Below are 20,529 nucleotides of genomic sequence, written 5' to 3'. Positions count from 1 at the left end.
TCTCTAAAACGCCAGTCTTGTTTCTTCGTCTTTTCTATTGATTGAGACAATGTTTGTTATTAGAAATATTCAAGGTTCTCAGGTAATTGCAGAACGATTCTCGATGGTTGGTTTATCTATGACTTGTATAGACGTTATAGTGGCCTTCTATCTTTATTTTTGTAACACCCTATTCTCTATATATATCAAATTAGGTGGAAATAACAAAAACTCTAGGTCAATTTGGGGTTGGGCCTAATATGAAGAGTAAGTTAGTGTGGGCTTGAGCATCATAAAAATAGAAGTAGGTTAGAAGGAAAACTAGGGCTGCTTGAGTTAATTATATAAAAAGGGGTCTAGAGCTCTTTTTGTAGATGTAGAACAAAACTTAGAGAGAGAAAAAAAATGGTATTCTTTTGAGAAGATTTTGATGAATAAGTTGAAGAAATCTATGTATTGTTTATGTTATGGTTAGTATATCTTCAAAAAGCCACTCTTAGGTGCTGTTTGTTTTTTATAATTTTCAGATCTGAAATCTGAATTGGACCCAATTAAGATTTCAGCTGTTTGTTTTCTTTATTTAACAAAATCTGAAATTTCGGCTGACTTGGATATTTGTCTGAATTGGCTGAATGAGTGGCCACTCATTTCAGACTTTAAAACAAGTCTGAAATGAAATCTAACATCTGAAAATGTGATAAAGACAAATATACCCCTGTTACATCTCAGAAATTACTTTTTCATAAACTTGTCTTTCACTTAACAACTTACCACCGCCACTACCAAAACCTCCGCCACCACCGCCGACCACACCACCAGTCACCGACCATGGCCGCTACCACCACCGACCACCACCGACCACCACCCTTCTCTCCCTCTCATATTTTATTAATGTCTATCTCTCTAGATCCATTCAAAATCCTAGAGTTCAAACCTAAAACCAAAAACAGTAGCTAGATTCATTCAAAATCCTACAACAAAAACCTTTGAAAAAAAAGGTTCATTCAAAATCTACACCAAAAACTGAAGATCCATTCAAAACCCTAGAACAAAAACTCTGAAAGATCAACTTCTTCTTTAGTCGGTATTTTTCTGCGATGTGTCCACGAAAGCAAGAGATAGAGGGAGAGAACGAGAGAGCCAGAGAGAGAGAGAGAGAGATGAGTTCCTGCCGGCGTCAATTAACTGGAGAGAGAGATGAGTTCCTGCCGGCGGCAAATAACTAGAGAGAGAGAGATGAGTCCCTCACGGCATCATTTGCAGAGAGGATGGGGATAGAAGAAAGAGATTTAGAAGTTAGGGTTTTTTTTTAGGTTTATTTTATTAAAGAGGGAGGGTATATATGTCAAATGGTTATTTCAGACTTAATTTTTCAGATTAGTAAACAAACATCTAAACTTTAAAATAATTCCCCCAATTCAGATTCAGCCAATTCAGTTCAGCCAATTCAGATTCAGCCAATTCAGATTCAGACCTACGAAAAAAAACAAACACAACCTTAGTGAATGAAGAATGGATAAAGAAGAAAAGAGGTAGAGATGGAGTTCTCTAGAGAGAGAAAGAGGCATGATTGTGGTCTTGATGTCATCTAGGGCAAAAGAGGTAGATTTCTTATCTCATAATTCTTTTGTAGGCTTTTTCAATTGATTCCATGATAGGTTTAGTATTGTTAATCACATAAAGTTCTATAAATAATGATTGAATGATTTAGATATTAGTTCTATCTTGAATTCCATAAAATATCTATATAGGACGATATTTTGATCTAACTTCAAAATTAGATCTGGATTGAATGGTAAAGAATCTAGGTGTCTATCTTATATGGTTGGAAAGGTCTGTTTGTCTACTTTCTATTGGTTCAAACGGTGAGTTAATTGGAGTTCCGAGCGAAAAGTTACGATAGTTTTCGTACGAGGTGTCAGAGCAGTCCCTATTGTATTTCTGTCTAGATTAAAAGTAAATCTGGTATTAATTGATAATGAATCTCGGTGTGTATCTTATATGGTTGGAAATTTCTGTTTGTCTACTTTCTAGTGGTTCAAACGGATTGTTAATTGGAGTTCCGAGCGAGGAGTTATAATAGTTTTCGTACGAGGTGTCACAGCAGTCCCTACTGTATTTCGGTGTAGATTAAAATTAGATCTGGTATTGATTGGTAATGAATCTCGATGTGTATCTTATATGATTAGAAAGGTTTGTTTGTCTACTTTCTAGTGGTTCAAACGGTGAGTTAATTGAAGTTCCGAGTGAGGAGTTATAATGGTTTTTGTACTAGGTGTCGCTACAATCTCCAATGAACGAATTGATTGAGATAATTTACATGGTTTCTATTCTTTAAGCAATGTATTTCCTAGGTATATGATACCTTATATTGGTGAGTCTATATTTGTTAACTATTATTGTTATTTGCTTGTTTAAGGTTGTGATCCACGTGGAGATCTATTATGAGTATCATCCATTTTGATTTGTCATGTGTTGTTGGCTTGAATGGTTTGGTGAACGTGTTTGTAATTCTTTATTAGAGCCAATATTTATGTGTGTGATGTGATGGATGTGATGGAGGGTTGAATGAGTTTATGTGGTTGGTTCGACCCTCTCTACCGGAAGTGATGTAGGTATGGAGCGTATGGGGTCGGCGCTAACACAATGGATGACCTTGTGGGCCACACTCTCATTCGACTTATGTTTGTTGTATGATGCTATGATGTGATGGAGGGTTGAATGAGTTTATGTGGTTGGTTCGACCCTCTCTACCGGAGGTGATGTAGGTATGGAGGGTATGGGGTCGGCGCTAACACAATGGATGACCTTGTGGGCCACACTCTCATTCGACTTATGTTTGTTGTATGATGCTATGATGTGATGGAGGGTTAAATGAGTTTATGTGGTTGGTTCGACCCTCTCTACCGGAGGTGATGTAGGTATGGAGCGTATGGGGTCGGCGCTAACACAATGGATGACCTTGTGGGCCACACTCTCATTCGACTTATGTTTGTTGTATGATGCTATTATGTGTGTGATGTGATGGAGGGTTGTATGAGTTTATGTGGTTGGTTCGACCCTCTCTACCGGATGTGATCGAGGTATGGAGCGTATGGGGTCGGCGCTAACACAATGGATGACCTTGTGGACCACACTCCCATACAACGTGGACACCAACTTGTCATATCATTCGACGAGAGTTGGATGATTGTGTCTTTTGGCATAATGTTTTGTCGACTTAATTGTCAAGTTAGGGTTTTATAAAGGTCTAGCTTGGTGAATAGTGTGATCTGTTTATATCTATTGAAAAGGAGAAAGATTATTATCACGAGAGTTAATATTGGATTAGAATACGAGGACGTTGAAAGCCTATTAACCAAGAACATAAGTTACTAATTTCTACATGCGTGTGGTAAATCTCGTTGTATTATGTTAGTTGTCACGTTAAATTTCAGATAACGCTAATAATGAATATGAATGAAATACTTCCTTGATTGGGGATTGAGCTTGCCTACCCGAGACTTAGGTTTGAGGAAATCTACTGCAGTTGGGTTTTAACCCAGCTATTTCATTTTTCAGGTATTGTTTGTGCACTCATGGTAGGCGTCGCTCGTTGATCCAGTTTGAAGGTCTCAAATCTTCGATTTCAAGGCGGCTTGAGATTTAGGATTTGGGGCGTTACAAAATGGTATCAGAGCTCTAGGTTTAGTGTTCCTAGGGTTGTATTGTGGGTTTGATTGTCGACGTTAGACATGTAATTATTAGAAACACTTTGATTAGTGTCTTGCACAACCGGTTGAATCTAGAACATGTATTTTTGGAATTATTTTCTTGTGAAAACTTTAAAGAAGTTTGTTTTGTGTTTTCTGAATCTAAATTGTGGGTGCAATTTTTCATATGAAGGATAATGCGTATTGATGTGATGTGGTTTTGTCTGTGATACGTGTGATCAAATGTCTTATTTGAATGTGATGTCAAACTTAAAGTATGTTATCGTGATTATAGCAATCTATATGTTTATGATGTATACGAGGGTAGTAAAACTCTCTACTTTTATGGGGCTTTGAATTGTTTGAATGTATGTTGTCGCTAGTGTATTAGTTGTTTATGAATTACTTAATAATTTGATTGAGTGAGAAAATGTTAACCGGAATAGAGGTCGCCTCGACGTAAAGGTTGATACGAACACATGGCTACTTTGTGGTAGACTATCTAGTGGAGCATTGAGTTGGATGTTTACTCAATGAGCAATGTCAGAAGTTGGCTCGCTTCCTGCTCATAAGAGGTGCGATGACTGAAGGGTCGCATGGTTTATTGGAGAGGATTAAGTCGATGCAAACATGGATAGCAAGTGAAGCTATTAAGTGGATCTCGAAATGGGTTATAACCTATCAAAAAGAAAATTCAAATGTACGGATTTCTAAATTGCATAATCAATCTGGTTGGAATACGTTGTTATGAAAGTTTTGATGTCATATGAGTTTTCTATTATGATATAGAGATTGTACATCGCTTATGCCTTGTATCGAGTCTGATAACTTATGATTTGTGGTAGCGAGCTTGTACATGTTGTTTGCTTAAACCCGTGGGTACAGAGTGCCTTATGTTGTGTTGTATTTTCTTGTGCTTGTATAACATATACGTTTTAGCATTTGCTACACTTGATTGCATATTGTTTGTGATTATGGTATGTTAGATTTCGAGGACGAAATCCTCTTTTAGGGAGGAAGATTGTAACACCCTATTCTCTATATATATCAAATTAGGTGGAAATAACAAAAACTCTAGGTCAATTTGGGGTTGGGCCTAATATGAAGAGTAAGTTAGTGTGGGCTTGAGCATCATAAAAATAGAAGTAGGTTAGAAGGAAAACTAGGGCTGCTTGAGTTAATTATATAAAAAGGGGTCTAGAGCTCTTTTTGTAGATGTAGAACAAAACTTAGAGAGAGAAAAAGAAATGGTATTCTTTTGAGAAGATTTTGATGAATAAGTTGAAGAAATCTATGTATTGTTTATGTTATGGTTAGTATATCTTCAAAAAGCCACTCTTAGTGAATGAAGAATGGATAAAGAAGAAAAGAGGTAGAGATGGAGTTCTCTAGAGAGAGAAAGAGGCATGATTGTGGTCTTGATGTCATCTAGGGCAAAAGAGGTAGATTTCTTATCTCATAATTCTTTTGTAGGCTTTTTCAATTGATTCCATGATAGGTTTAGTATTGTTAATCACATAAAGTTCTATAAATAATGATTGAATGATTTAGATATTAGTTCTATCTTGAATTCCATAAAATATCTATATAGGACGATATTTTGATCTAACTTCAAAATTAGATCTGGATTGATTGGTAAAGAATCTAGGTGTCTATCTTATATGGTTGGAAAGGTCTGTTTGTCTACTTTCTATTGGTTCAAACGGTGAGTTAATTGGAGTTCCGAGCGAAAAGTTACGATAGTTTTCGTACGAGGTGTCAGAGCAGTCCCTATTGTATTTCTGTCTAGATTAAAAGTAAATCTGGTATTAATTGATAATGAATCTCGGTGTGTATCTTATATGGTTGGAAAGTTCTGTTTGTCTACTTTCTAGTGGTTCAAACGGGTAGTTAATTGGAGTTCCGAGCGAGGAGTTATAATAGTTTTCGTACGAGGTGTCACAGCAGTCCCTACTGTATTTCGGTGTAGATTAAAATTAGATCTGGTATTGATTGGTAATGAATCTCGATGTGTATCTTATATGATTAGAAAGGTTTGTTTGTCTACTTTCTAGTGGTTCAAACGGTGAGTTAATTGAAGTTCCGAGTGAGGAGTTATAATGGTTTTTGTACTAGGTGTCGCTACAATCTCCAATGAACGAATTGATTGAGATAATTCACATGGTTTCTATTCTTTAAGCAATGTATTTCCTAGGTATATGATACCTTATATTGGTGAGTCTATATTTGTTAACTATTATTGTTATTTGTTTGTTTAAGGTTGTGATCCACGTGGAGATCTATTATGAGTATCATCCATTTTGATTTGTCATGTGTTGTTGGCTTGAATGGTTTGGTGAACTTGTTTGTAATTCTTTATTAGAGCCAATATTTATGTGTGTGATGCGATGGATGTGATGGAGGGTTGAATGAGTTTATGTGGTTGGTTCGACCCTCTCTACCGGAAGTGATGTAGGTATGGAGCGTATGGGGTCGGCGCTAACACAATGGATGACCTTGTGGGCCACACTCTCATTCGACTTATGTTTGTTGTATGATGCTATGATGTGATGGAGGGTTGAATGAGTTTATGTGGTTGGTTCGACCCTCTCTACCGGAGGTGATGTAGGTATGGAGCGTATGGGGTCGGCGCTAACACAATGGATGACCTTGTGGGCCACACTCTCATTCGACTTATGTTTGTTGTATGATGCTATTATGTGTGTGATGTGATGGAGGGTTGTATGAGTTTATGTGGTTGGTTCGACCCTCTCTACCGGATGTGATCGAGGTATGGAGCGTATGGGGTCGGCGCTAACACAATGGATGACCTTGTGGACCACACTCCCATACAACGTGGACACCAACTTGTCATATCATTCGACGAGAGTTGGATGATTGTGTCTTTTGGCATAATGTTTTGTCGACTTAATTGTCAAGTTAGGGTTTTATAAAGGTCTAGCTTGGTGAATAGTGTGATCTGTTTATATCTATTGAAAAGGAGAAAGATTATTATCACGAGAGTTAATATTGGATTAGAATACGAGGACGTTGAAAGCCTATTAACCAAGAACATAAGTTACTAATTTCTACATGCGTGTGGTAAATCTCGTTGTATTATGTTAGTTGTCACGTTAAATTTCAGATAACGCTAATAATGAATATGAATGAAATACTTCCTTGATTGGGGATTGAGCTTGCCTACCCGAGACTTAGGTTTGAGGAAATCTACTGCAGTTGGGTTTTAACCCAGCTATTTCATTTTTCAGGTATTGTTTGTGCACTCATGGTAGGCGTCGCTCGTTGATCCAGTTTGAAGGTCTCAAATCTTCGATTTCAAGGCGGCTTGAGATTTAGGATTTGGGGCGTTACAATTTTCTCATCTTATCGACAACAACTACATTTTTCTTGAAATTACAGTGTCGACGATAACATTGTCCTGTCTAATGATAGATGTCCTCATTCTTTATTTTCTTATGTTATCGAGGCAACAATATTTTCTGTGAGGATATAGGATCAACGATAGTTTATTCTTATATATAGACTATACAGGCCTTCATTCTTTATCTTCTCGTATCGAGAATAGTTATTGTTATATGATGGGCCTAGAAAGTTTCCTAAATAGGTCACCACCCGCAAGTATACGGGCGTCAAGTAATAATTCCGGTAAGTCCGGTTCGTTCCTCAGAGACTAAGTGAAACCTATTCTAATACTTGGAAGTAAGACGGTTTTTGTTTTTGAAAATTTGTTTTGGTGATAAAATATAAAATAACGGAAATAAAAATGAACTCAAATGGGGGAAGGACCTAGGATTTTAGAATCCACCACATAAAATCACCTTTAGAAACAAATACTTAAAATGGTTAATTCTCTTCTTTTTTTATAACTCAGAATTTCGGATAATGAACTATCCTAATTCCGGGAGATGTTTTCGTTAAAACCGAATAAAACATAACAATGTAATCATTTTATTTTAAATAAATAAATCTCTAAACTACTATTTATCAATTAATAAGTATGAACCGTCAAATGATTTAACATAAGCACGATGCATCAAACCGAAAAGTATAAATAGTGAAAAGAAAATCTATTTATCAAACTAAAACGAATTAAACTATGAAGCATTAATCAAGAGTTAATCAATAAAAATTATATCTCTAAAAGATCAAAAATGGGTTTCATCGTAAAACCCTAGATGGAGAGTCTTAGCTAATCATGATCGAGATTTAAATAAATATGAATAATAAAAGAGAATGGAAGAAAACTTAACTTTTTTCGCTATTTCCAAACCAAATAGGGCCTTAGGGAAATGATTTCCTTCTGTTTTTCCCAAAATTCTGCCAAACAGACCCTTAGGGAAAATAATTTTCTCGTCTTCCCGGAAACGATTTCCAGGTGAGAAAATTATTTTCCTTCTCTGTTTTCTCTTTCTTTCTCTTTCTAAACTTTCTCTTCCTCTCTCTAACCAAACCAGCAACACTCTCTTTCTCTCTCTAATAGTAATGATAAAGAAAGAAGAAGAAAAAGATGAGATTAATGGAGTTTATAAATAATTCAATCTCTTTATCTCTCTACAAACAATAGCTTTCTCTCTCTCTCTCTTATTTCAATATAAACCTCTCTCTGTCACTAAGAGAAGAATAAAGAAGAAGAAGAAACAGAAAAGACTTCCAAACTCTCTGTGATCTCTCTTTATCTCTCTACAAATCACTCTCTCTCTCTATAAATCTCTCTTTCTTCTCACAAAAAGAAGGATTACAAAAGAAGAAGGATTGAAATGAGAGATGATGATGATGATGATAATGGTTGCTCTTTCCCTCAAATTTGATTTCTTCCCCAAAAACCGAGCTGCTCTCTCTCTCTCTCTCTTTTATAATTTTGTTTGAGCTTAGAGAGAATTGATCCCCCAACCGAGATGATCTTTCACTCTGTTTTCTGTCTTCTTATATAAGAGAAGAAGCCCACCAAATCAAACTCTCTCCTCTCTAGATATCTCTACTTGAAATCTTTCCTATCTTCATTCCAAATTCGAAATACCCAGCTCTCTCAATCCAATCTCTTCCAATCTTTCAATATCTCCTTCTCAATCAAATATATCACCAACCTAAGCGAATCCTTCTCTTTCCATTCTCAGTTCGAACTTGTAAATAGAAGTAGAAGAAGATTACAATCACAACTCCTCTGTTCGAATAAAATCTTCAACCGAATCTTAGTATTACCGAGAGCTCACTTCATCATTTTCTCTCTCTAGAATTAGTTTCTCTCTAAATATCAAATTAAATTTCTGAAATATACTCAGAAATCTCCTTCTCTTAATTTATTCATCGAATCCAACCTTCTACTCTTTCCATCTCTGTATTTCTATTTATAAATCTCCTCAATCTCTCTGTCTCGGCTTTTAATCAGTAGAGAGAGAGAGTATAAAAACCGAGATCTCTTTTGGTTAATATATGGAATAAGAGAAAGAAGGAAGGTGATCTCGTGAGAGATTAGTGGAGACGTGAGTTGTCAAGAGAGTAGAAGATCAGGTATAGCATGGTTTACCGAATTAAAGTGCGTCGGCCGTCAGATGTCCTCGCTTGCCCGCGTGTCACATTCTGGTTTGTCGGATCGTGCGGGATCACTAAAGATTGATCTCGCGTAAATACTTGATCATTCTCTAGTAGTTGTCCCGAATTTGTCCTAGGCGTACCACCTTGGTACCGAAATATCTTCCATCGACGTTAGGTTGTCAGCCACGTGTTCTTGGAGCTTCCGTGTTGACCTGATTTTGACCAAGACTTTGACTTAGGCTAACTCTCTCATCCGACCTCCGATCTGACCTCCGTCTTCGCCGTTGGACTCGTCTTGGACTCTACTTTCATCCGAGCATCAAAATTGGCCTAATCACCAGACTACAATAATCTCCAAATTACCAAAATGCCCCTAGACGTGTTTTTCTTCCGTTTTTATCTGTTTTTCACACTGAACTCCGTAAAAGACACCTGGAAAGAGAAACACACAATTTATCAGAGTAACTGCCCGAAATAGACTTAACTAACCCAAGTTAAGAGATTCAGATGGGACATTTTCATGTCTCATCATTATAGAATGTTCTTCGCTTATTTGGTAAGATGGTATCTCAGTTTTATTGTTCAGTTGTTTCATATTTCAGAGTTTGCTTCGGAGTAGGCGTTTGAGGAGGGAAGAGGAAACATATGTGTCATCTTATTCTATGGTTGCACATATTACTGTTTAACCTCAGTTTCACTCCATGGTATTATAGGTTAGATTCCGGATATGAAGAGTTGGATCTAGTTTGTTTATAGAGTTTAGTTAGATTGACTTTTTTAAATGTCGTAAGTTTGTAGTTGCAGAAATGATATAGGTTCAATCAAGTTCAGAGTTGGTACGTAAAACTAGACAGAGGAGACTAGAAGAGGTTGGTTCGTTGTGTTCATAGCACATAGTAAGATTTTTTAGCATCGTAAATGCATTATCCAACACATTATGAAATTGCTCAGATTTTAGATTGGACTTTATTCTCATGAGAAAGATATCGTTTGAGTTTTGGGTTTGGGAGCTTGTGTTTGTCATCATTTATAGATTTGAGTTATGGATTTTCTTGGGGTCAGATTGCAGAGAGGACAAGAGAGTTTGTTGATCATCAACACAGACTGTTGAGTATTACGGTGAACTCTCTTCTTATGTCCGTACGTCACAACAGAATAGTTAAGGAAATTCTAATTCCGGTGAAGTACCACTAGGAATAAGAAAATCTTAAGGAGGTTACAGGTTATAGATTTCTGAGTTGGCGTCGAAACTGGTCGTTCTCTTGGTCCGAGTTTTGTGGCAGATTCTGTTGACATTGGGAATTTTTGTTTCAGTTTCTAGCAGTTTTCAAGATTTGGTTTCGAATACTTATTTTCAGTCAGGGAATCAGACGATTTAAAGCGCTGAGAAGAGCTAGCAATTTTCAAGATTTGGTTTCGAATACTTATTTTTGTTGATTCAGACAGCTCATCGGATAGTTCTTCAAAAGATATGAATTTTGAGTGGTCACACGGAAAGATCGGATATGATTTGGCTATCTTTTCTTATTCGAAAATTTCCATCGTTATCGAATTAATTTGGACTACGTAGTTTCTTCATAGTTGATTCTGGGAGGAAAAAGAAAGAAAAAGGTTTAAACTACAATTAATTTTCCACTGCGTTTGTTCTTGATTTGTAACCCGTGATGAGAGTTTTGGCTTAGGTTTATATTTGAAACTGGGTTTGGTGAGAACTCGACCGAGTTTCTTTTATAAACTGCTTTGGAAAAGGTGATTCGAAACACAGAGCGTCACACTCACTGATTGGGATCTTATTTGATCAGATTCGGGCTTAAGTCGGTAAGCGCTGACACATTTCTCTACCTTCTCATAGTTAGGGCTTAAGGTATTGACCTTGCTTACGTGGGCCTCCCTATCCTTCATGTGAATCCCAGGGCAGACATGGTGGTATTTGAGTCAGGGCAGGGCTTAGGCGCCTATGACAGTCGTACCGACCTCCCCAGTTCATAGCTTGAGGGGCATACCTCCTTCACATTTGACCTCCCCAGCTTACTGACTTGATGTGGGTTGACCCACAGGCTTTTAGTCTTCTCCATAATCATTAACTTGGGTCAACAAATGACTATTTTTTGTATATTCACGAGTCCTGCCCCTCATCTGCTGACATAAAAAAATTAAATAAATGATCAAATAAATCTCAAAAGTTTCGAATATACCTGAATCAGAGTTGTGCGCGAAGCTCAGTTGTCTTCCGCGTGACTTGAACATTTTAATGACGCTGTTGGGGAGGTCTGCGTACCAGAGTTCTTTCTCCTAGCCTGGATTTTACTCACATCATCTGCGTGTCTGTTCGCATGCGCTGTGCGTTTAATGCCTTTGCGCTTAGGAGTTGGGTTATATTCCCTCATTCTTTGATCTTTTGACGTCAGGCGTTTGATCTTCTGATCACACGCTTTTTGAATTCGCCTTTTGGGTAACTATTCACGTTACCTTTTCTGTCAGTCGTGGGACGCGTGTTATCATTTGATTGCCACATGGCTCCTGTCGCTTCCTGTCACAATATAACCATGTCTGATTTGGTCAGAAATTCGTGGCAATTTCTTGCATTATCATTATTACTTAGGCCATTTTTGAGGCACTTTATTCCTTAACTCTTCAGCCGAGGCTTCTTGCTCTTCATCTTCCCTTTATTGTTTTTCCAAACTCATTATTTTCTTTAAGATTCCTCTCCAAGTCTTCTGATTTTCTCAAGTTCAAGGATAAGACCTTTGTTTGATCTTCGGATAGAAGTTGTTCGTTTTTCATATTTCATGGAATGTGGATGCTGACCTAAGCTGCTAATTGGGGTCTCTTCTCCAGAAGGCTCGGGAATCTGGCATAAACGAAACATACTGCCTGACCCATTCTCTTGATGAAGTCTTGCCAGTAGTTTTTTTTCCTTCTAGAAACTTGTTGATTTGGGAGAAGCCTTGAAATCTTACAATCTCTATATATCTTTCAGAGTTTTCATGCTCCTCTTGGATTGTTTTGCCCCTGCTCCTTTTCACTTTCCGCTGGTCCAGTTGCAAGATATTAGATATAATTTCTTCGACTCTCTTGTAATTTCTTCTGTAATAGACCGGAGTAGACGTGCTCATTTTGGTATCTTAGCGGTTATTTCTTCTGTATTAGACATCATGATGAATAAAAGTTTTCTTTCTTTTTTATGACTTCTTAGTCCCTTGCATTAATTTTCCATTGGCTTATTGTTTTTGGCCTCCCTTTGATTATTTTAATTGCGTCTCCTTGTTCTCCATGCGATGCCTTTTACCTTCTGATCATGGTGCCCGGTCGTTTTGAATTCTTCGACGAGCCTTATTTATAGTTCTTGTGTATTCTCCTTGTTTGCCTACCTAAGCAGAGCTTTTCTTCTTGATATTTTACGCCTTCTTAAGTAGTCATAGGTTGGGCTAGCAGGGCTTCCAATTTTTCCTGCTAGGCAGGTCTGATCTTAAAAGCTCTTAGGTTTTTAAATGTTTGAGGCGTGCAGAGCACGACTTTAAGTTTTGCCTGCGAAGCAGGACTTGTGGGTGCTCGGCCAACGAGGCTTTTGTTTAAATTTTGAATACGACTTCTTTTTAATTTCGACTTTTGACTAGGCCTCTCTCTTAGGCATGCGCTTTAGCAAGGATTATGTTTTTATGGTTGGGTTATCGCTTGGGCTATCCGGGCTTTCGTATTAACGGGTTTCGACTAGGCATCCCCCTTAGGCCTGCGTTTAAGTAGGATTTGTTTTTTGATGGCCGGGTTATCACTCGGGCTATCCGGGCTCACGTTTTAATGAGTTTTAACAAAGCCCCCCCTTACGCTTTGTGCTTCAGCATGGCTTATTGTTTTATGATCGTGTTATCGCTTCGTCTATCCAGGCTTACGTTTTAACGAGGTTTGACTAGGGCTCCAACTTAGCCATGCGCTTTGACATGGTCTAGTTTTAATAGTCGGGTTATCTCTTTCGCTATCCGGACTTACGTTTTAATGAGGTTCGACTAGGGCTCCCCCTTAGGCCTGTGCTTTGGCAGGGCTTAATTTTAGTGGTCAGGTTATCGCTTTCCCTATCCGGGTTTAAGTTTTAACGAGGTTTTGATGATACTTGAAATGGTCATTCGTTGACTAACGTCAAGAAGTCAAGAAAAGACCAGTAGCCCAACGGGCAACCCGTCTCTAGGTAACAGGACATCTTAGCCCGAAGAGGTCTACAACTTAAACCCAGAATCTAGAGGTTGGCCAAATTATCTAAGGAGTTTCAGCCTGCCTGCCTCAAACACGACCAGGTCTGCCCAGGGATTCAAAGGAGAGTTGGGGGGGTCCATGTTAGCAAGGTTGATGCCTTACACTCTGAACACGGCTAGACAGAAGCGCGCCGCGCGACTACCGTCTTAATCCCAAATCCTCCTAAAGATCTCAGACGGTTAAGATCTTAAGTGTTTGATTAACTTGGGTTGCAAGAGTCTCAAAGGAGGAAGCATATCCTAGAAGATCTATCATCTCAGCAGGATATCTACGAAACATCTTTAAGGAGAGGAACTTCCAATTATCTTAGATACGAGATAAACTCAAAAGAAACCCTAACTAAGAAATAGTAGTTTCAATACAACACGGTGTATTCGAACCGCCTCAATCTCACAGTCTGTCCAAAGCAGCCTATAAAAGGGCATCACATCACCTTCAGCAAGGTACGTTCCCTAAGGATCGATCAATACTCAATACTTTAACTAGGAAAGGGCAATCAGCTGACTGTCATGAGCATGGGAGAGGTTTTCGGACACTTTGCAAGTCTTCCCCCCAAGTTTCCAGGAGCGGGAGCTAAAGGAACAGTATCATTCAATCAGACGAAATATCAACCATTCAGACGTGATTAAGCATCAAGTCTCTACTTTTAAACTGATAATCAGAATTGCCACTTTTTGACCTCAGCAGGTTACACTAAAAGGAGGATTGACTCTAGCAATATCATCAATTCGGTAACCCGAATCCTTACTCAGTGCTTCTGAAAATTACCTTCGTTATTTTTCTGCTCCAGCAATGTCTTCACAAGAGGATACCCACAACGAAACTGAACGTTCTCAGTTGGAGGAATCGATGTTTGAGGTTGAGCGCCTCATGGCAGAAGAACTTCACAGTGATGAAGACGTATGCAGCCTTCGCGAAGATCTCTGCAAAGCTATAGAGGAGGCAGATTTGGTTTGAAGGAGCGAGCATTGGGAGAGAAAGTGAAAAGCCTCTAAAGCTCTTCCTTACACCATCCAGTGCTTTCCGAACACATCTCGATGAGTACCGAATGAAGGCCCTTAAGCAGCTATACGAGGAAAGGGAGCAATATTAGACAACACTTTTGGACCCACATCGACAATACATCCCATAGCTCCTAGGGACAGGTTCGAAATTCAAGGCTGGCCCTGACTTTTAGGTGGCCGAAGTGAAGTTCAAAAATGAGGCCCCTTGTATTATCCATAAATTGAAAATTTACCTTAGGCCCTCAAGAACGTAAATCAACCCCGAACCCATCATACAAAATTTGTGCAAAAACTAAACATCTTTCCCTTCATTCAAAAATGCATACATAATACGCTTATTTTTATCAATTTAATCCTAGTTGGATTTATCGTAATAGTTAACCAACAGACACGGGTGCACTTTTTTGTGATGCTAAAATGGACCAGAGGATATTTAGGCGATTTTGTGGTGTACTTTTTTAGTAATGTTTTTGTTATTCTCTTGGGGTGACTTCTTAAAACATTGAGTTTTGAGATCTCATATAATATTTGAAGGAGATGTTTCACAATAAAGATGGTCATTTAGATTCGTCTAGAGTAAAATAAAGTTTATGTAACTTAAATTATTTTGAACTTAACTACATTACGTATAAAAACAGTTTTAGGTTTTACATTATTAGAAAAAAGACTACAAAATTTTTCGCTACAGAAACAAAGTTCTCGACATCCATTGATGAGAAGAAACTGATTTGTTTGTAAAGAAATGTAATATTCGGAAGGGTTGTAAAATCCTAACTTTTTTACTCTCATTTGACATAACATTAGCATGACGAAAAATGATGGAAGCCATCCAAAATAAATGCTTAAATAAATTGTACTTTACAAATATGAAAAAATTTATTGTAATAACCATACCATCATGTTGAAACAATTTATTGATGAAGACTTTCAACAAAAAATACAAAATTTAGTGATGAAGCCAAAAGATTATAACTATATATTCTAAAAATATTATATTCTTGTTGTACTCAATCCCAAAATAATGATTAATATCCTACGGTAACTAATAATGTATATTACAAAACACATCAATATGACTGGGACATAATTAATACAAAATAATGTGACTAGGATATGTGATTAGGACAAAATTAACATGATTAGGACTAGGATATATGATTAGGATATGAGTTAAATTCCTTTTATTGTCTTAATAATTATTAACCCCATCTTTACCTCTACCTCCTCCATTATTAATTTCTTTGTAATTATTTCTCATTTTAATATGTACTTACGCCTTCCACATTATCTCATCTTAATGTGTACTTACTCGTTTCACATTATATCAGATTTTAGTTTTTATTACTCCCTCCACATCAACATAATTAGGACAAAATAAATAATCCTAGATGATTAGGATAACCCCATAGACATCTATATAATAAAACAGGTGGAAACATGCTGACTGGGACAAACCAATGTATAAATCCATCCGTCCTTCTATCCCGTGATAAATCTCAGCCTCCCATTTATCTTGAGATTGAGAGAAAAAAAAAGAACACATCTCTTCCTTGATACGTCACACAACCATTGGTTTATTATTAATGACGTGAATAAATGGGGGTTTATATGGATAGTAACGTTTTGCTCCGTCCCTTCAATGCCAAAACCCTAACACACCTCTTCTACTCCTCCATCTTCGACTTTCTGTTGTTCTAATTAATCCTCTTCTACTCCTCCATTTTCTAGACTTGCTCCATCCCTAATCCCTTCAATGGCAAAACCCTAACACACCTCTTCTACTCCTACATTCTCAACATTCGGTTGCTCTAATTAATCCTCATCATCTTCGTCTTTCCAGGTTTTTTCTAGACACACACTCTCTCTCAATTTTATCATTTCCGTTTGTGTTGTCTTATTGGTGAAGGAATTAATTGATGATGAATTTCATTAAGTTGATGAAGGTTTTAACCATTTTTCTGTTTCCGTAACTCTTTCAGTAGAAAGAAGAACAAATGGTGAGACTCCCTGTTCATTTCTTCCCGTGTCAAATCCTAATCCTTCTTTATTTGTTTTAGGCAGGAGATATGATTGTTGTAATTGAGAACTTAAGGGCATCTGAGTGAGTTACTAATATGTTAGCTTTAACATCTCTATTCACTCGAAATATTTTTTTGATTTATTTGAAATCTTTTGGAGTTGTTTTAGATTATTGATTGAATTCCAAATGAGAAGTTATTTAAATTGTGATTAGATATTTAAATTGCCATTCGTTTGCTATCTAAGTTTCTATTTGAAGATTGCAAAAGAAAAAGAAAATAAGTAAAAGGAAAATGGCCTGAAAATTGGGTCCCTAGACCCGATTTTACGATGTTTTCTCTCTATTGAGGAACGGGATGGATCGCAGCCGTCTTATCCAGTTTTGCGCCTTTCTCGTAGAAGTAAATTACAGAAGTAAAATTTGGTTTTAGTTCAAAAGTTTAGATTGTAGATGTTGATTTTGGTTTTATATTATAGAAGTCCAGATTAGGAAGTTAATATTATTTTTTGTGGAAGTTATATGAATTTTTTCCCCTTTGAATTATGTTTCAGGAAAAAATAGGAGGAAGATGAAAAAGAATGCATCTTGGGTCAATCTTCATTTGTGAGTTGGAGGTGTTTGATGTAATGCCTGAATGAATTTGTTTTATTGTTTTTTCTTCTCCTTTTCATTATGATGTTTTCACTAATAGTTTGTTCTTCATTGGGGTTGCTCTTTATAATTGAATCTTATCAAGTCTTATCGTGGTGTTTAACTTTGCGACAGAACCTTTTGTTGAAATTACAGAATGAAATTGAATTTCTCATTTTTGAACTATTTCTCTCCATCTATCTCTCATTCATTTTCAATTTGCACTCGTGATGCAGGATATGTTAGAACAGTGAATAACAAGGTTAGTATGTAAGACTTTTCAAGTTTTATATTTTACTACTAAGTTGGTAATGTGCAGTGAAATATTTTATGCAATTCTTTACTTTCTTCTTCGTCTTCATTGTTGAAGTTCTCACTTCTCTGACATTATAGTTGCCCAAGTTAACTTATGATGTTCTTACTTGATTCTTCCTTTGCATAAAAATGGTTATTTTTGCTTTCTTACCTGATTTTACCTATGCATACAATGGAAGTTGAATAATTTTCTTGCTTTATCACTTGAATGATCCATTTCACTAAAAGTATATTAGCTGTAAATCTGAAATGTGTGAATGACAATTGTTGTTCCTTGTGATCGGTTAATGCGCTTGCATTTGATGTTTAAGATTCTTGATGCAACAAATGTGTTTCATCGAAATGTTCCAATGACATTGATGTATCTGCAGACTGCAGTAATATAACTAAAATTTCTTTTGAAGTATGTCAGTTACGTTAAACTTTTTTCTTTATTTAACAGAATATTTCAACTTCCTCTTTAATTTGATGTTCTTCTATATTGGGTGACGTTTCACTGAAACCTCATACCCGTGTGTGGATCAACATCTGATTATGTTTTTTCTTTATTTTAGGTGGTCTATAGATCTGGAGCTGTATGGATCATTCTATTCTAAGGTATTGTTCCATTGGGGCTCTAAATTTTTATTACTTTTCAACAAAAATTGTTTTTAATTAAATTTGCATCAGCTCATTATAACGTGCCAATATGCTCGTGTATTTAGAACGATTAATAGTTAACAAAACTCAACTCATGTTTGAAGTGTTTATACCCCAACAATCGATAGTTGGAGTATAGGTTGCATCTTTGTTGAAGTATTGACAAGGAAACCATTGTTTTTTTGGCAAAAATGTCGTCCAGCAGTTGGATTTGATGGTCTACTTATTTGGTACACCTTCATTAGATACTCTTTCTCGGATACGACACATTCGTCATAAATTCTTTTAAGACATCTTATTGTTTGAGCTATGCTTTTCGTATAGAGAAAATCATGGCATCGATATTATGTTTTTATGTGGCTTAGGGTTAAAAATGAGAAGGGAATGAGAAATGAGATACCTAACTACCAAGAGAAAGAAGCACCTTCGCTCTTTCGCGCAAAAGTTCCCAAATGTTGATTCTTTGACCATGAAACTGTTGGAACATCTCTTAGCACTTGATTCTAACGATCGGACAACTGTTGAATTGGTATTTATTTTACAACCATGCATATAGGTTCGGATTATTTCAACAAAGAATGTTGATCATATACTTTCATATTGATTAGGTTGTATTTTTATTAATTTTTTAATATGGAGCTTGTAATGAATTTGAGCTTGGTTAAAATTCAGTGCCCTATCAGGACTTACGTTGGGTCTTAAAATGAACTGTTGTATTAACTCATAAGTTGTAACCCATCTTTTCAATTTACTTCTCATCGACAAATCATGACCTTCGTGGTCACTTTTATCTTACGCAGATGCAAATTATTTTACTTTTTTAAATAATGGTAGTTGTTGATTTAATTTATATACTTCCTTTGTGACGTCGATGCATCCAATCTTAATGTTCTTTACCAATGTTATTCATGACAGACATTGGTTGATCCTTACTTCGACGGGCTCACCACAGTGGAGAGGGAACCATCTTGCGAACTAAGCACAAAACTAGGATTTAAGTTTGAAAGGGGGATGGTGACAAAGGAGGAACTAGGGAGCTCATTTTCAGGGAGATAATAGCATACGAGCAACAACTTCTCAAGACTACCGTGAATAGATCTGAAAGAACAAATTTTCTTTATCCTAGGGTTTTCCTCGTACCTATTTTGTTTCATGCCGTTAAAATAATTATGTTTCTATTGATCTTTACTATATACTATGTCGTGTTGTAGATTAATTCAAAAAGCAGTTTGGGCTCGAGGACATAATAATTTTGTTACAAATTATTCTTGTAAATTGAAAAACATCTGCCATCGATTGTAAGTTCAGTAGATTTAAAAATATTTTTTATTATATAGTTTTCTTTAGAGATTTATATTTTCAAACATTTAGTTTGATTCTTATCTATTTAGAAGATATCAAATTTTTTAATAACAGATCTAACTTGGTCATTTCAACAAAAAAACAAAAAAAGTAGATCTAATTTTTGGAGACAAAAGGTGTTCTGATAATAGATGGTCAGTGATATTATAAGTATATAGTGCTTAATGGAATCGTCCGTGCCGGAGGCACGGGTTATACCTAGTCTATATAACAAAACAGAACAAGGTTGTGCTGACTAGGACAAAATAAATGCTCCTAAATGATGATTTGGATGCTTGGATGATGACTTGGACAACGAGATACTTCCTTCTCTTTTAATCTGGGCCGTTCAGACTAATATCACATAAGGGACCCTCGATCGTAACCGTTAAATCCTACTTGACTTGGTAATCGAAACGGCTATATCAAATCCTTGTCGTTCCAATCTCTTTGTCTTCTCTTCGTTCCGTACCTTAACTCCCTTCATCTGAATTCACTTCTTTCCTCTTCTCCCTTAAAATTCTCAAAAGACTTTGCCCATTGCTTCCTCTTTAACCCTTCACTTTCTTCATTTAACCGGAAACTTAAAAATAGACGCTGTGAATCTCTTCCAATCGGTGAAACACTGGACCGTGTGGAATCAATTGAAACGACATTGAAACGTCAATCTCCACGGTTATCCTATTTTTTTTCTTCACCCATTAAACTGAATTTTTCATTTGTTGCTTATTGTCTACGCCCTCTTGCCATCCCTACAACTGTGATCACCAACTCATTCAGCAACAGTGTAAGTTTAACTAATGGAAACTTGTTTATCATTACGCAAAATTGGTTCGTAACTAGGTTTTCTAAATTCTTCATGAAACCTCTAAGAGCTTGCCTTTATTTTCTCTTGTATTCCCTCAACATCTCTTCCTTTTTCTCTTGCTGGGGATTCACAAATTGAATCAGTATGCTTCTTCCCTGAAACCTAAGGTTTTGCCTCCAGTTTGTTCTATTTAGGGCTTTAAATATATTCATATCATCAACTTCTAGCAACCCTGTATTCCCCTTAATTTGTTGTTTAAGTTCTCTGATTTTTTAAAGTGTTTCTTTTCAATCTGTTTTTGTATGTTTCAGGTGGAAGAAG

The 20,529-nt window shown here is 36.6% G+C and overlaps 1 long non-coding RNA gene across 1 annotated transcript; it reads left to right on the top strand.

The window, feature by feature from the left end:
• Nucleotides 1–352: 352 nt before the first annotated feature.
• On the top strand, nt 353–5,017 carry LOC147537783 (uncharacterized). The gene is made up of 2 exons (XR_015226288.1): nt 353–479; nt 1,482–5,017. It is a non-coding gene; the product is annotated as an uncharacterized LOC147537783 (long non-coding RNA).
• Nucleotides 5,018–20,529: the final 15,512 nt, after the last annotated feature.

This window comes from Eschscholzia californica, unplaced genomic scaffold, assembly GCF_041429995.1.
Source record: "Eschscholzia californica isolate CP2 unplaced genomic scaffold, dmEscCali1.0.p SCAF_5, whole genome shotgun sequence".
NCBI lineage: Eukaryota > Viridiplantae > Streptophyta > Magnoliopsida > Ranunculales > Papaveraceae > Eschscholzia > Eschscholzia californica.
This window is presented reverse-complemented; position numbering and strand designations above follow the sequence as displayed.